Genomic DNA, 15,407 nt, shown 5'->3' with positions numbered 1-15,407 from the left:
GCACTGGACTCCATCCCCGCCTGCCCGCGCCCACCACACAAATCAGGCGTTCTCCCCGGGATGACGTCACTTGGCTCGCTGGAGCCGACCAATCAGGAGTCGGGTGGAGCGAGCCCGCCCTCCGCCCCCGGCCTCCGCGTCTCTTTGCAACCGCTGCGGTCGCTCCGCCCGCCGCCAGCTCTGGGCCCGCGCTGCGCGGCGTTTGTTTTCCTCCCGGGTCGGGCTTTTTGCGCCTTTGGGGTTTTCGGGGGTGGCTAAGCTGTTAGTCAACGCCTGATTCTATCACCTTTTTTCCCCCCTTCAGTTCTGGCTCTGCCCTTGGCGTCCTTTGCCAGCCTAGCTGAGCTAGCTTTGCAGGCCTCGGGCGACAGTGGCACATCTGCAGAGTACAGGGGTAGATTTGACCTTCCATTCCTTTAAGTCAAATGGCGCGAAACTGCCTTGGAAGGCTGTTTGTCCGCGGGCTGGGAGAAGGGCAGCACGCGTGAATGGGATTTGGGTGGGACGTCCGGCCGGGAGTTCACGGAGGCGGTTTACTTTAGTAAAGAAAACTTGGGAATTTTCCACCTCCAGTTGCGCAGTCCCGGTTCCCATAACTAGGTATGTCGAAGACTTCCAGGGGCCGAATTTAATTCTCAACAGTTCTTTCCGTTATTTTAGTTCTTTTTTGTGTGTGTGCGTTTTTTCTTTCAGCATTTAATAGTTTTGGATACGGCTTTTTATTCTGAGGTTTCACTCCAAATTACCAATTGAAAATAGCTTACACAAGCTTGTCAAGATGTCCCATGCCCTAACAGCGGTTATTGCCGTCTGTTTGCCCTATAAGGTCACAGTCCAAGCAATAAAACACTTGCACTTGAGCAGATTTCCCCAGAATTAAAGCAAGCTTCAAAGTGGGAAACTGTATTTTCAGTGCCATGCTTTCTTTTTAAGAGAATCGGTTTAAAAGTTCCTTTGTTCCACTTTTGGTCAGTTCATCACCAACTCTCCTAATACTCTTTTCTGTACAGCCTTTGAGATTTTCATATGGAATGATACCAAAATAGGAGTGGGGGAAATTTACATACAGGCAGGACAAGAAATGCAAATACAAAGAATATCTTTCTCACGTGTATGTATGTATGTATGTGGGAGTTAGTTAAGTGCAAGCGCTGCCTTCCCCTGAACCAACCTCTTGCAGTGGTCCCTATACCTATCAAGACAGCATATATCTTTTTTCGGTCCTTTTGAGACAGGGTCACCGTGAAGCCCCAGCTGGCCTGGAATTTGCTATGTAGACCAGACTGGCCAGGAACTCACAGAGATCTGCCTGCCACCACGCCCGTTAAAATAGCATTTTTCTAAGATTTATTTTTCTTTTTAATTATGTCTGATCTGTGTGTGTGTTTTCATTGGCGGGTTTGCATGTGTGCATGCACTGTTGTGCAGGTATCCACAGAGGCCAGAGACAAGAGCACTGACTGCTCTTGCAGATGACCCGGGTTCGATTCCCAGCGCCCACATGGCAGCTACAAACAGTCCTTAACTCCAGTTCCAGGGGAACTTGAAGCCCTCTTCTGACTTCCAGTGCATTGCACGACACGGGTGCACTCACAAAAAGCATTCTTTTTTAAAAATATTTTTATTTTATTAGCCAGGCATGGTGGCGCACTCCTTTAATCCCAGCACTCGGGAGGCAGAGGCAGGTGGATCTCTGTGAGTTCAAGGCCAGTCTGGTCTACATAGCGAGTTCCAGGACAGCTGGGGCTACAGGGAGACCTTGTCTCAAAAAAGACCAAAAAATTATATATTTTTAATACTTTTCGTTTTATGTGTATGAGTGTATTGCCTGCACTCGGGCTATGCCAGTGGAGGTCAGAAGAGGGTGTCAAATTCCCCTGGAATTGGAGTTACAGACAGTTGTTAGCCACCATGTGAGTGCTAGGAATTGAACCCAGGTCCTCAGCAAGAGCAGCCAATGCTCTTAGCTACCGAGTCATCTCTCCAGCCCTGTTTTTTGTTTGTTTGGTTTTTAGTTTTTTTGAGACAGGGTCTTTCTGATGCTTCAGCTGGCCTGGAACTTGCTATATAGACCAGACTGGCCTCAAACTCATAGAGATCCACCTGTCTCTGCCTCCCAAGTGCTAGGATTAAAGGTGTGGGCCCGAGTAAAACAGCATTCTTTTTTTATTATTATTTTGTTATGTGTATAAGTGTATAACCTGCATGTATATGAGTGTACCCCTGTTATGCAATGCCCATGAAGGTCAAAAGAGGGCATCAAATCTTGGAAGTGGACAGTTGTTAGCTGCCATGTGGGTGCTGGGAATAGAACTCAAGTCCTCTGCAAGAACAGCCAGTGCTCTTAACAACTGAGCCATTGCTCCAGCCCCCAAACAGCATTCTTAAGTAATTTTTGCTAATTGCTTTGACATTTTACTTTATTAGTATTGGGAATTGAACCCAACCCTTAACATGTTTAATAACTATTTGTGTTAAAGGGATAAAACTGGGAGCCACTGAGATGGCTCAACGGGTAAAAGACACTTGCCACCAAGCCCAATGACCTAAATTCAGTTCCCAGGACGAATATGATGCAATGAGAGAACCAACTCCCACAAATTCTCTGACTACCATACTCTCAACGTGACTCTAGAGCCTACACACACATATAAAATAAATAAACGTAATAAAATTTAAAGGTGTAAAAAGACAAAACAGGACTCCATGATTTAAACCATTACTTAAATATACAACACTGGCTTTTTTTTTTTTTTTTTTTGGCCTCACCCAGATAGTCTCAAATTAATGATATACATATCCATAGGCAAAATCAGTTTAAAAATACAGAAGAAAAAAACTAAGTAGCTCAAATAAACATGTAAGACAGGAATAGCGGAACAGGAACAGTAATCCTAACACTTTGGAGGTAGAGGCCAGAGGATCAGTTGTTCAAGGTCATACGAGTTCAAGGCCAGCCTGGGTTACTTGAGACCAAAAATAGGAGCTGGAAAGATGACTCAGAGGTTAAGAACATTGGCTGCTCTCGCAGAGGACCCAGGTTTGGTTCCCAGCACCACATGGCTAACAGCCAGCTATAACTCTAGATTCAGAGGATCCGACGCCCTCTTCTGGTGCACTTGCATACATGTTGGCAAAACACTCATACACATAAAAATAAATGAAGAGCCGGGCGTGGTGGTGCACGCCTTTAATCCCAGCACTCGGGAGGCAGAGGCAGGTGGATCTCTGTGAGTTCAAGGCCAGCCTGGTCTACATAGTGAGTTCCAGGACAGCTGGGCCTACAGGGAGACCCTGTCTCAAAAAGACCGAAAAAGAAAGAGAGGAGAGAGAGAGAGAGAGAAGAGGAAAGGAAGAAAGAACTGTAAGAAAACACCAAAAATAGAGCTGGCAAGATGGCTCAGCAAATAAACTTGTCACTAAGCCTAGTGACCTAAATTCACTCCCCAGGGACCACACGGTGGAAGAAGAGAACTGACTTCTACAGGTTGTTCTCTGACTCCACACATGTGCTGCAGCACACACACACACACACAATAAATGTAATTTTAAAAACACCAAAAATGGCCCAGGCATGGTGCTGCATGCCTTTAATCCCAACCCTCGGGAGACAGAAGACAGGCAGATCTCTGAGATCGAGGCCAGCCTGGTCTACATTGTGAGTTCAGGCTAGCCAGGGCTAATGGATGTAGTAGAGACCTTGCCTCAAAAAAAAAAAAAAGAAAAGAAAAGAAAAGAAAAAAGAAAAAGAAAAGAAAGAAGGAACCTACCAAAAATAAAAATAGAATAAAAATGAAATGAAAGATACCAATGCCCCAAAATATGACCAGATGTTACAAGACCAGATGTTTGGGCTGGAAAGAAGACTCAGCAGTTAGGAACACATATTGCTCTTCCAAAGGATCCAGGTTTAGTTCCCAGCAACCAAGTTGAGCAGTTTACAACTGCCTATAACTCCAGCACCTGGGGAATCTGCTACCTCTGGCTTCCTGAAACACATATGCACATAATTTAAAAATAATCATTTTTTAAAAATCTAAAAATTATAACAATAATCTATAAACCATATGTTAAATCTATGAATTGTCAAATCCTAAATGAAATGTTAGCAATGACACTCCAACACCTTCCATATGATGAGACTTGCAAGAGAGAACAGCTTATTTATCTTACTTTGTAGATATTCACCTTAGTTTGCCTACCTTTGGCTAAGATTACCAGAAGATAATTCCATGGCACCTTTCAATCCTTTTCACCCCAATCACAGCCCACAACCTCCAGGTCATCCATTACTATATCCTGACTAATGTTTCCATACCGAGCTCCACCTCTATTGCTCTACATTCCGCATCCCATTACTTCACTCATCTTCCTGCTTCAGCATCTGTTAACAACCATTTCCACTTTAATTCAGCCTCTTCTGGAATGTTCACTTCAACTTCCTGTACCTGCTACAACTAGTTTATCATCTGGTTAAACTACCTCCCTTCAATGTTTGAAGTACAGGAAGGTATCTTACAGCACTCTTACCTATGTCCTGCACCTCCTACTACCTCCAGACCTTTCTCTTCCTCCATAAATCACTGAAGATGTGGCTTCCTACTCATCCCTGATAATGCTTCATTTATTCAAGGCTTACAATCTTCCACTGTTCTTGCCCCCACCTTTGTTGTCATGGGGAGGAGATCAGGTACAGAGAATTTTAACACGATGGAGCTAACCCAAGCCCCAGCCCTGTTTGATCTCAGCCATTTTATTTTTTCCTGACTCTGGGCTGACAAGAAGGCTCACCAGATAAAGGCACCGCCCACCAAAATGACCTGAGTTCTATCCCCAGGACTGACCGTGGAAGGAGAGAACTGGTTCCTAGAAGTTGTCCTCTGACTTCCAGCTTGAATGTTGGAAAGAAAGAACATGTGCATACAAACACACTCGAGCACACACACTAAATAAATAAATGTAATCAAAGTTTCATTAAGAAACTTTGGCTTCACAATTCCTTATCTTCCTCATGGTGACATGGCCTTTCTACTATCAAAGGCACCATTACATTCACTTTTTCTTCTCTTCTTTTCAAGAAATTTGGGCTGGGGATGTGGCTCAGTTGGTAGTATTTTCCTAGCATAAATGAAGCCCTAGTTTCAATCCCCAGGATCACATAAACAAGGTGTGGTGGTGCACACCTGTAATCCTACAATTTAGTTGGTTGAGACAGGAGGATCAGAAGTTCTAGATCATGCTCTTCTACATAGCAAGTTCCAAGTCAGCCTGTGATACATGAAACCCTTTCTCAATAAAAATAACACCTTTGTGTCAACAATTAGTTATTTTTGAGACAAGGTCTCCCTGTAGCCCCAGCTGTCCTAGAACTCACTATGTAGACCAGGTTGGCCTTGAACTTACAGAGATTCCCCTGCCTCTGCCTCCCGACTGCTGGTATTAAAGGCGTGCACCACCACACCCAGCCCAACAATTAGTCATTCTTGTTCCTGCTTTTCCAATTTTCCAATTTCTTGTTTTTTGCTGTCATCTCCATTTGTATGAAAACATGGTTTCAGCCAGGTGTGATGACACACAACTTCAAGAACCTGAGGCAGGGGCTGGAGAGATGGCTCAGTTGTTAAGAGCACTGGCTGCTCTCCCAGAGGACCTGGGTTCAATTCCCAGAACTCATATGATGGCTAACAGCTCTCTGTAACTCCAGTCCCAGGGGATCTACTGCCCTCTTCTGACCTCCACAGGTATTGCATGACATGGGTGCACTTACACACACGTTCAGGTAACACACTCATACACAGAAAATAAAAATAAAATGTTTTTCTAAAATAACCTGAGGCAGGAGAATTGCCACAAGTTTGTGCCCAGCCTGGACTGTAGAGTGAGGCCTTGTGTTTAACAGGCCAACAAGGGGCTGGAGAGATGACTCAACAGTTAAGAGCACTGGCTGCTCTTGAGGAGGACTTGGGTTTGGTTTCCAGCACCCATATGGCAGCTAACAACTGTCTGTCACTTCACTTCTAGGGGATCTGATGCCCTCTTCTGAGCTCCCAGGGCACTGTACGACATGAGTACACTTAACATACATGCAGCCAATACACTCATACACACAAAATAAAAAATAAAATATTTTAAAAGGCCAACAACGGCACTGAGTATAGTGGCACATGTACTCTAGAGGCAGAGGCAGGCAGACTCTATGAGATCAAGGTCTGCCATAGCAAGTTCAAGGCCAGCTGGGGCTTCAGGGAGACCCTGTCTCAAAAAACAGCAACAATAATAAAAAAAAAAACCCTGGTCTGGTGTCTATCTTAATACATACATACACACACACACACACACACACACACACACACACACACACACTTTTGCTTATTTCTCCTTTTTTAAAAAAGGGGTTTTTTTTATGTGTACGAGTGTATTGCCTGAATGTATGTGAGTGCACCCATGTCATGCAATGCTGCAGAGGTCAGAAAAGGGCTTCAGATTCCCCTGGAACTGGAGTTAAGGATGGTTTGTAGGTGCCATGTGGATGCTGGGAATCAAACCTGGGTCCTCTGCAAGAGCAGTCAGTGCTCTTAACTGCTGAGCCATCTCTCCAGCCCCTATTTCTCCTTTTTTATGAGACAGTGTCTTTCTATATAGCCCAGACTGGCCTCAAACCTATGATCCTCCTGCCCAAGTCTTCTCTTCTGGGATTGCAGTTTGCACTACCATATCCGGTATGACTCTTCATACACCTCACTTCTCTGGTCTCCTTTACAGTACAAAAAGTCATGTCTAGATTGTTATTTTCAATTCCTGTCTCATAGTTGATTCTGAACTAATTCTAATCAAGCAACCAACTCCATTGAACCATTAAGATTGTTTTTATGGCATAATCAGCTCTGCCTGCTTCCAAAGCTAATGATAACTTTTCTGTTTTAATTTTGTTTGATTTAGCTTTTTATTCTTGTTTCACGGTTTTTTGGGTTTGTGGGTTTTTTTTTGTGTGTGTGTGTGTGTGTGTGTGTGTGTGTGTGTGTGTGTGTTGGTATATGTACACACAGCTGAGTTCAGGGGCCAGAGAAGGAAGTCTGGTGTTCTGCTCTATCACTCTCCACCATATTCCTTTGAAACAGGGTCTCTCACTGAACTTGAACCTGAACTGGCAGCCAGCAAGCCCCAGCAAGCCTGTCCCTGCCTCCCATAGCACTATGCACCATCATACCCAGTTTTTTTTTATTTAAATCAGTTTTATTTAAGAATTTCCAACAATAACAACTCTTACAAAAAGCATCCAAGCACAGGACACAGAACTGCAGCAAACTGCACTCTTATGGGTTGCTAACAGACATGAGAACTCCACCCTTCTTTGAGATACTTGAGCTCACCGGTGAACTCTGTTTCCAAGTTCTCCTGCAAAGCACACCACAAGCTCACTCCATGTTCTCAGTCCACAGCTTCAGTTCACCTTCCCACACTTATAGAGCAGTAACAGAGGAGAACACACACCATAAGCATTCACAGAAGTTAACAGAGGGAAAGGGGAAGTACAAGTATCATTTGACTTAACACAATCAACCAAAGTGGGTTTTCTAAGAACAAAACTCAAAGTCTTCCAACGGATGTGGATGTCCTTTGAATGCAAGAACACTCGTACATTATTTGCTATCATTGCTCTCTGCACACTCTCACCAAAGCACAGGATTGAGTGACACCTCTGGCCAAGTTAAAAAATACCCATTTTGCAGGGCTGGAGAGATGGCTTGGCGGTTAAGAGCACTGACTTTTAACCCTGGTTCGATTCCCAGCACCCACATGGCCGCTAGGAACCATTCTTAACTCCGGTTCCAGGAGAATCTGAAGCCCTCTTCTGACCTCTGAGGCATTGCACAACACAGGTGGACTCACATACATGCAGGCAATACACTCATACACATAAAAAAAAATAAAGAAAATATATTTTAAAAATATCCAATTTGCTGGGCATGGTGGCGCATGCCTTTAATGCCAGCACTTGGGAGGCAGAGGCAGGTGGATCTCTGTGTTCAAGGCCAGCCTGGTCTACATAGTGAGTTCCAGGACAGCTGGGGCTACAGGGAGACCCTATCTCAAAAAGACAAAAAAAAATCCATTTTGCACCACGAAGTCTCTGCACGCTCGCCTTTTCTCAATCATACTTGCCTTTCATGCCTCAGTACCATCATCGATCCCACACGAGGTTTCAAAAGTTCAAACAGCCTTCTGGTTCCATATCACAGCCTTGCGTTCATAGCGTTGATATGACTCCGTGAAATAAAGCATAGCGGATAAAAATGGAGCACCCACCGTCAAAGACGTAGCCTGTGCAGCATGATGACAAATTCTTGGGTGAGGAAGCACGTAGACAGAAGTTTTCCTATGGCAGAATATTTACAGCACGACTTTCAGTGAAGTGCTTCTGCCACAAACATTTGAAATGAGATGAACTGCAGAGATTAAATGAAGGCTTCATATTATACTTTTGTGTATGAAGGAAGACAAGTGTTAAAACCAAAAGAACCAAACATCGTGACATCATGATCTCCCAAAAGGAGATTTTCCTAAGGAAAAAATCCACAAGGTGGGATTCAAATTAAAGTAAGGAGAAAAGATGTAGTTCTAACCAATAGTTTCTACCTTGAACATGCAAACAATTCACTTAAATCCAAGGACAGAATATTACAGGAGAAACCTTTTGAGATCAATTGTAGTGTGTTGGTTTACCAATCAGGCAAACAACAGTTCACTTTCAGCCACTCAATATTTTAAGCCTTTATGTAACAAAACATAAAAGTCCTTTAGTTCTTCCTCTTTTTCTAAAGAAAAATGCCAAAAAATACTGCTGAATATACTCCACATGGAACAAACTAATCTTGAAAGTTTTTAGTACATATGTATTATACAATATACTTACCATGAGTTTAGAAAAAATTGAATTCCCACCATTCTATACCAACCAACCGACCACTGACCCACACCACCCAACCATAACCCACTCTCTACATTCCCCAGCCAGAGGATTAGAATCCATGCTTGAGCCAAACCCTCCATTAAAACCACTGCCTGACCCTGCATTTGATGCTGACCCCCAATCAAGAGGGGCACCAGAATTAGAACCACTGTAGGAGTTATTTCCAGAACCAAACGCCTGGTTTGGCTCCCTCTGCATGTTCCCCTGGCTCTGGTTGTTACCTGATGGGCCTGACTGGTTCTAATGACTGGCTAGCATGCCCATCATACCCCAACTGCTCTGCAGTGTTGCCTGGGCTACAGCCATCATTGCTGGATTAATGCTAAAGGCACCAAAGTTTATCCCTCCACCCTATTACCACCCTGATTGTTTCCCAAGCCAGCTCCACCCCCTCTACTGTTACCAAACTCACCCTGATTCCCAAAGCCACCTGGATTACCACCAAATCTTCCGCTTCTCTCTGTCTATTGCTAGTGTGCTTAGGTTCAGCATTGGATATATGCACACTGACTCCTTTAATGATCAAGTCCACTCCACAAAGAGACTGGGCAACCTGATGATCTGCAAATGTAACAAAGGCAAAAGCCCTGAATGGTTTGGGAATAAAGACATCTACTACTTCTCCAAATTGACAGAAGAACTGTTGAAGCTCATCAGCAGTGATGTCCTCTGTACAGTGCCCAACAAATACCTTTCTGCTTCTCAAAGGCTCATCTGGGCTTTGCTTAGAGTTAGGAAGTTTACAGTCACACCATTGGCCATCTATCATGTGTCGTTGTGACATTACTTTTACGTGGGTTTCATATTCCATAAAACAAACAAAACCAAACCCTTTTGAATGACCAGTTTTAAGATATTTCTTAACCTGTACCATAAGAACTTTTCCAAAAGTACTGAAGTAGTCTTTAAGATCCTGTTCAGTCATTTTCCACGGAGACCCAACACTGTTAAATCAGAGGTTTTTTGGACTGCTCTTTTTACTTTCACTGCGGAGGAGGCATCTGTCTCATCCATTTTCCTTTTGTTACCTTTGGGATAGTTGACAACATATGCCAGATTTCCCCAGCCAGCATCAGGAGCATGCAGAATTCCTTCCACCAATCGGACCCCTCTCATACACTGAGACACTGATTTCCTGTAGCGAATGCCACACGCCCCTGGAAACTGGACTGTGATGGTGAATAGTAATATGGTACCATCATCCTCAGATGGTTCTCCTCCTCTGTTACCCGAACATATTCAGACATCTTGGCCTAGTTCTCCACTAGACTGCTGCTAGGAAGCACAATAAGGAAAATCCATACCCAGTTTTTTCACATGTGCTAGAGATTGGAACTCACATCCTTATGCTTATGCAACAAGTGCTTTTATGAGTCATCGCCTTAGCTCTTTCTTTTGTTTTAATTTTTTTATTAAAATTTTAATTATTTTATTTTATGTGTATGAGCGTATTGCCTGCATGTATATAAGTGTACCCATGTCATGAAAAGCCCACAGAGGTCAGAAGAGGGTGTTGATCCCCTGGAACTGGAGTTATGGATGGTTTTTAGCCACCATGTGGGTGCTGGGAACCAAATCCAGGTCCTCTGCAAGAGCAGCCAATGACCTAACCTCTGAGCAATCTCTCCAGCCCTATCTTTTGTTTTAAGTTTTAAATACTTGTGTGTGTGTGTGTGTGTGTGTGTGTGTGTGTGTGTGTGTGTTTATGCCACAGTGCAAATATGGCTTTCAGAGGACAACTTTCAAGAGTTGATTCTCTTTTTCCACTATGTATGGTTCAAGGATCAAATTCAACTCCTCAGGCTCAGGGGCAATCAATTTTACCCACTGAGCCATCTTGCTAGAAACTTGGTTTTGTTTGTTTGTTTAGACAAGATCTCCCTATGTAGCCTAGGCTAGCCTAGAAATCACTACATAGCCCCAGCTGGCCTCAGACTCACAGCAATCCTCCTACCTCAGCCTTCCAAGTGCTTGGATTGCAGGCATGCACTATCACACCCATCTCATTTAGTTTGTTGAGACAAAATTTCACTGTTTGGGCTAGCCTGTCCTCACAATGGCAATCCTCCTGCTTTTAGCTTGTGAAATGCTGGGATTATAGGCATGCACCATCACATCCACCCTAACTTTTTTTTTCCTATTGAATTTTGTTACAGCTGAAGTAGAAAATGAAACCATTGCTTCCCTCTTAAAATTTAATAGCGCATCAAAACCATTGTTTCCTTGTGGGTTTTTTTTTGTTTATTGTTTTGGCTTTTCAAGATACAGTCTCATATAGCCCAAGCTGGCCTCAAATTCATATATAGCTGAAGATAACCTGCACTCATGATCCTCCTACTTCTACCTCCCAAGTGCGGAGATTATAGGCTTGTGTCCCCATGCTTGTCTTAATTTTGGTTGTTTTGTTTTGTTTTGCTATGGGGTCTTGCTATGTAACCCTGGCTGGCCTAGTACTGCCTAAGTTATCCAGGCTCTTGCTATATAGCCAAGGCTGGTCTTGAACTCCTGATCTTCCTGCCTTCATCTCCTGTGTGCTGGGATTGCAGGCATGGGCCATTGTATCTGACTTGAATTTCTTTCAAATAGCTGTTTTCCAATGTCTTTTGTGAAATTATCCATTTTTATCCATTGGTTAGTGATAGTCCCTCTATCAGATAGTTTTTCTATATTTCGAGTCCTATTTCAGAGTTAACTATCTCATCTATTGATTTGAGAGTCATATCTTGCTTTTAATGACATCTTACTATGTTTTTAATTATTAGAGTTCAAAATCATCAACTATACACTTCTTTTCTTAAACATACAGTCTGGGAATCAATTACAGAATGATAATTAATCAATTCGCTATTGTCTCTTCCCATGGCTAGAAAACACCAGTGACATCATCTTAGTCTATTACCACCAGTGTATTAACGACGACAAGATAATGTATCTCAAGAGGTTCAGTTCTATAAACCTGCCTTTACCATGACCCTGTTGTTTCTGAAACTCAGTATTTAACAAAATAGTCTAATCTGACAATTACCATCACACTCATTATGTGTGAATATAAATGGGTGGGAGACACAAAATTAGAACTGCTTCTACTAGACTCCCAAAGGGGTCAAACCTGCATGTGTTCTTAATTAGCCCTGGAAATTTAATCTGTCATGTTTTCTACAGATAGCTGGGCTTTCAGTTATTAATGTGGAAGGAATATTCATGTCTTCTCTCTTCAGATACCTCTGCTTACATGCTTAGCTTTTTTTTCCCATTTGAGACAGGGTCTCCCTATGTAGCCCAGTCTGGCCCCAAACTCGTAGAAATCAACCTGCTCTGCCTCCATAGTGCTGGGAGTAAAGGCACCTGGCAGCTCTTATCGTTGGTAATAATTTATTTCTATTAACTTTTTGATTGAATTTTCTCAAGAGTTTTATTTTTGATTCTTCTCCTATGATAAGACCCTCTGCACTTTCTATGTTCCTTTTTTTTTTTTTTTTGAGACAGGGTCTCACAATTTAAACCTGTAGACCAGACCAGGCTGGCCTTGAACTCCCAGCGGTCTACCTGCTCTGCTTCCCAAGTGCAGGGATTAAATGCCTGTACCACCTCACCCAGCCTATCTTATTTTATTTTAACTAATAGTACCAACACATTTATTTGCAAATCCTTTGATGTAAGCCAAGACCTTTATATGAATCTCCTGGATGGAGTTCAGCAACCCCCTTTCTGCTGTAAACCACATCAATAGAGTGTCACCTTGGTTTTTCAGTTTTGATTTCTTTAAAGTGGAGCAAGAATGTTAAAATACATACATAGTGCTTACAATACAGAATCCTTTAGACTTTATGACTTCCCTATACTCTATCATCAATTATTCATAGGTAGCCTCATCTAAACCTAATTAACTGCAGTGCGTGCGTGCATGTGTGTATGTGTGTGTGTCTTTTGTAGCTGGTGTATATGTAGGGCATATGCACAGGTGCGTGTAGGCGTATGAGTGGAGGACACTGAGTGTCCTGTTCTATCACTTTCTGCCTTATTCCCTTGAGTCAGGGTCTTTCACTGAGCATGGAGCTAGGCTCTTGGACAGCAAGCTCCATTAGTCCTCTTGTTTCTTCCTTCCCTGAAGTACTGGGGTTATAAATGCATGTGACCATATGCTGCTGTTATATAGGTTCTAGGAATTTGAACTCAGGTCCTCATGTTTCCATAGCAAGCATTCTTGACTGCTGAGTCATCTCCCCAGCCTCATTTTTTTTTAAAAAAAGACAGCAAGATGGTCAGGAATTCAAAGTTATTCTCAACTGTGAGGCAATTCAAGACCAGCCTAGGCATAAAACAAAACAAAATTGGGATAAGGTCTTGCTAAGTTGCCTATATTGGCCTTGAACTCACTCAGTAGTTCAGGTAGACCTTGAACTTGCAATCCTCCTGCCTGAGCCTCCTGAGTAGCTGGGATTACAGGCTTGCACCACCAGTCCTGGTGTCATTTTTAAAATTTTACTTATGTGTATTTTATGTATGTGAGTATTTTGCCTGAATGTGTGTAAGTGCACCATGTGTGTGCAGTGCCTGAGGAGGTCAGAAGATGGCGTCAATTCCTCTGGAACTTGAGTTATGGGCAATTTTTAGCCACCATGTGAGTGATGGGAACCAAACCCGGGTCCCCTGCAAGAGCACCCAGTGGTCTTAACCACTGAGCCATCTCTCCAGCTCCTCAATTGCAATTTTTAAGAATTTATTTGCAACTGGCATGGTGGCATATACCATTCATCCTAGGGAGAGAGAGGCAGGTGAATCTCTGTGAGTCTGAGATCAGTCAGCCTGTCTACATAGCAAGTTCCAGACCAGCTGGGGCTATAGAGAGAGCCTATCTAAAAAACAAACAAAATTGATTTTCCTTTATCAAGTATTTCCAAAGTGTTTAATTTTCATAAAGAGAAATCATTTTTCCCACACTCATATTTTACATGTTATGTAACATTTAAATATGCAATTAAAACAAGAATAACTAGAATAAACTGGTTTGTGAGAAGCACTGACTCAACATGTGGGAACAATAGCATGTAGGGTATACAGAGCTGAGTCTGTTCTCAGGGGTTCAGCATGTACTGGGTCTCAGTATCACTTTAGAGGCAGTAGAGAGCATTGACTAATCAGGTATATCATCCAAGTGATGATTGGTTGAAAAAGCTACTATTGGATTACTTCTGGATGGGTTTTAATGACCAATGAGGTGAAAAAAAATCATAACAGTTCACACCTATAATCCGAACACTGGGGAGACTAAAGCAGGAGTTCTGGGGTCAATCTGAGCTGCATGTTGAATTCCAGATCAGCTTGGACTACAGTAAAGGACCCTATGTTTGTTTCTTTTTTTTCTTTTTTTTTTTCTAGACAAGTTCTCACTATGTAGCCCTGACTGACCTGGAACTTGCTATGCAGACCAGGCTGGCCTTGAATTCTCAGAGATTTGCCTGTCTCTTCTCCCAAGTATTGGGACTAAAGGCATAAGAGATCACACCTGACCTGAAGACCATATGTTAAAAAAAAAAATCAGACACCAAGATGCAAATCTTCATGAAGACCCTAATGGGCAAGATCATCATTTTCTAAGTCTAGCCCAGTGACACCATCAAGAATGTCAAGACCAAGCTGGGCCTGGTGGCACACACCTTTAATCCCAGCACTTGGGAGGCAGAGCCAGGTGAAATAGAGGCCAGCTTGGTCTATATGGCAAGCTCAAGGCTAATTGGGGCTTCAGGGAGACCTTGTCTCAAGAAGACCAAAAAAAAAACAAGATTCAGGACAAAATACACATCCTGTACAACAACAGTGACTGACTCAGCAGCACTCTGTCTGACTACAACATCCAGAAAGAGTCCTCTCTGCACCTGGTGCTATGCCCAATAGATGACATCATCAAGTTGTTCCTTCACCAGCTCACCCAGAAGTACAGCTGTGAAAAAATGATATTCCAAAAGTTCTATGCATGCCTGTACCTCTGAGCCACAAGGAATGTGGCCACACCAATCTCTACCCCAAGAAGACGGTCAGGTAAAGCAGAGAGCTGTCTGTAGGGCCTTTGACCTTGGGACCCTAGTAAAGTCCCCTTCCAATTACTGGAAATTGATTAATTAATTGATTAATTGATTAACTAGTTAAAGGAAGGCCAATGAGATGGTGCTTGTGGCCAAGCCTGACAACCTGAGTTCAAACCCTGGGACACACATGGAAGAAGGAAAAAAATAATTCCTGTCTCAAACTTGTGAACACACACACACAAACACACACACCAAATAAATAATATAATTTTAAAATATTTTTTTTGCTGGGCATGGTGGCTCATGCCTTTAATCCCAGCACTTGGGAGATAGAGGCAGGCAGATCTTTGTGAGTTCGAGGTCAGCCTGGTCTACATAGTGAGTTCCAGGTCAGCTGGGGCTACAGGGAG

The 15,407-nt window shown here is 43.0% G+C and overlaps 1 pseudogene; it reads right to left on the bottom strand.

The window, feature by feature from the left end:
* Positions 1-8,391: 8,391 nt before the first annotated feature.
* On the bottom strand, positions 8,392-10,218 carry LOC103741745 (annotated as a pseudogene).
* Positions 10,219-15,407: the final 5,189 nt, after the last annotated feature.

This window comes from Nannospalax galili, unplaced genomic scaffold, assembly GCF_000622305.1.
Source record: "Nannospalax galili isolate Female #2095 unplaced genomic scaffold, S.galili_v1.0 scaffold879, whole genome shotgun sequence".
Taxonomy (NCBI): domain Eukaryota; kingdom Metazoa; phylum Chordata; class Mammalia; order Rodentia; family Spalacidae; genus Nannospalax; species Nannospalax galili.
The sequence above is the reverse complement of the archived record's forward strand: the minus strand, read 5'-3'. Positions and strand labels throughout refer to the sequence as shown.